This window comes from Penaeus vannamei, chromosome 3 (genome assembly GCF_042767895.1).
Source record: "Penaeus vannamei isolate JL-2024 chromosome 3, ASM4276789v1, whole genome shotgun sequence".
In the NCBI taxonomy this organism is placed as follows: domain Eukaryota; kingdom Metazoa; phylum Arthropoda; class Malacostraca; order Decapoda; family Penaeidae; genus Penaeus; species Penaeus vannamei.
Genome location: NC_091551.1, coordinates 38,542,954 through 38,545,453, shown reverse-complemented (window position 1 = coordinate 38,545,453; position 2,500 = coordinate 38,542,954). Strand labels below are relative to the sequence as shown.

At 41.1% G+C, this 2,500-nt stretch overlaps 1 protein-coding gene across 1 annotated transcript in view; it reads left to right on the top strand.

The window, feature by feature from the left end:
* The window catches only part of LOC138859897 (G-protein coupled receptor 83-like), a 98,372-nt gene that overhangs the window by 67,254 nt on the left and 28,618 nt on the right, over nucleotides 1-2,500 (top strand). The gene's annotated exons all lie outside the window — the stretch shown is intronic.

Sequence of the window (2,500 nt, the reverse complement as noted above, 5' to 3'; positions counted from 1 at the left end):
ATTAAAAATGACGGAAAGCAAGTAAATCAACAAAAGAGAAGAGAGAAAGAGGAAAATCATATCACATTCGCCATGAAAATATAATATTCAGTGGAAGTTTTATTCTGTTGATTATTTTTCCTCACAGATGGCAGCACCATCGCTCAGCCGACAAGGACTCAATGAAAAGACCTTTTGACTTCATTTAATTATTCTTATTATCGATCGTATTCTTATCACTGATGGTATTTTAATTATGATAGTGTTATTTATCATTACCAATAGCAATATAAATTGAAGGAAATTTTTTCGGAAACTCAAAAAAGGAACATTTAAGAAATTGTTCAAAAAAGCTTCTTAGGAGAGAGAGAGAGAGAGAGAGAGAGAGAGAGAGAGAGAGAGAGAGAGAGAGAGAGAGAGAGAGAGAGAGAGAGAGAGAGAGAGAGAGAGAGAGAGAGAGAGAGAGAGAGAGAGAGAGAGAGAGAGAGAGAGAGAGAGAGAGAGAGAGAGAGAGAGAGAGAGAGAGAGAGAGAGAGAGAGAGAGAGAGAGAGAGAGAGAGAGAGAGAGAGAGAGAGAGAGAGAGCGAGAGAGAGAGAGGACTTCTAAGCCCCGAACTCGACGAAAGAGAGAGAAAAAGAAAGAAAGAAAAAGAGAGAAATGTGACCTCTTAGAACCGCCTAACTCGACGAAAGTGGTACCCACATATGCAGGACACTTGCCTCGGAACCCCCCCCCCCAACCTCTCCTGAAGGACAAAGAATCCTCCTATTCACGGCAGGAGAGAGCGTACGACTCAGCCATGCAGGAGCGCCCTTGGAAGAGTATGCCCGACAATCTCTCCTACAGTAAATACGTGCAGGATTATTTTTTTTTTATCTTTTATTTTTTTTTACGACAATCTCTCCTACAGTAAATACTTGCAAGATTTTTTTTTTCTTTTTTTTTGGCCGGTTTGTTAAAATTCCTGTGAATATCCAAATGCATATACACCGAACTGAATGCATGTGTGTCTGTCTGATAGATGTACATTTATCTATCTATCTGGTAGATACACAAGTCTAGACTCACAGATACCGGTTTGTTAAAATTCCTGTGAATACATACTTTCATATGCACAGAAATGAAAGCGTATCTGTCTATCTATCTGATGGATGTCCATTTATCTATCTATCTGGTAGATACGCATATCTAGAATGATAGATGTATTTATTTCTGTGTAGATGTAGATGTTCGCATAGTGTTATGTTTGGTGGGTCGAACCTCACACTGTGTTAACAAACCGTATATATTGACGAATTCTCTGTATCTTAGTCACATTATACCCCGCACTATCCTAATGCTCTGTATATCTGTCATATTTTACCTCGCAATTTCCCTGGTATCTTTCATACCCTCGTCCTTCTATCGGGGGGGGGGGGGTGCATAAGAACACCGAAACGGGCCGAAACGGAGATTGCAAGATATCGTTTTTATCTCTTAATGCAAGAACTGTACTTTATATCACTAATTTTAAGTCCAAATACTGAAAATTGAGTCGGTATCTGGCCTGGGAATCGATTTAAACGCAGATTCTTCTTTGTCAACGATTTGATTCCACCTTTTCCGAACTCTCAGCCAGCCGACTTCGTATCCAATATGGCCGCGCCCGGACGCAGACGGAAACGGGAGAGACCGAAACTTGTACTCCATAAATCATCGATTTTCATGTCCGATAACAACTTACTTTTCATGATGTGGACTTGAATAGTTACACAAAGAACAATTTTCGAAACCAAAAGATAAAAAACGATATCCTACGAGCTCCGTATCGGCCCGTTTCGCCTCCGATTCGATCCGTTTCGCCTCAAATTTGCTCCGATTCGGCCCGTTTCACCTCCAATTCCCTCCGATTCGCTCCGATTCGCCTCAAATTCGCTCCGATTCGCTCCGTTTCGCCTCAAATTCACTCCGATTCGGTGTTCCTATCGCTATCGAGGCCAAGATCGCAGGCGCTGGGGAGGCTCCGAGGCAGTTCCTCTCTCCTTGGGCAGCGGCGAGCGAGAGGAATCCGCCGCTGCCGAAACCGTCGCGATCGGTCAGGCGAACATATACGAAAAAGACGACGGGCGAGATAAATATGACTAGTAATTAACTCATTGTTGATTAAGCACTTAAATTGAGTAATAAATCTATCTCGCGGAGGGCATTTTGGGGTATTTTATGTCCGCACGGTTAACACACAGGTCACGAGGGAAGAATAAATTGAAAGAAAAAACACACACACACAAGAAAAAAGAGAAAACAATAAGAGAAGTGAAGAAAAGGAAAGGAGAGGAATCCGATAACTTTCATTCACTCACATTCTTGGAGGAATTTCTTAGAATTTTCTTGTTCCCCTGATTCTTGACTTTTAAATGACTGAATCATGTTGTCTATTGCATGACATGGTTTTGCAATTATCGTTATTTTCATCATCATCAGCTGACTATATCTGCTTCGCGGGTTAACTATATTTGTAATTGTATTTTTTTTTCTTTTTTT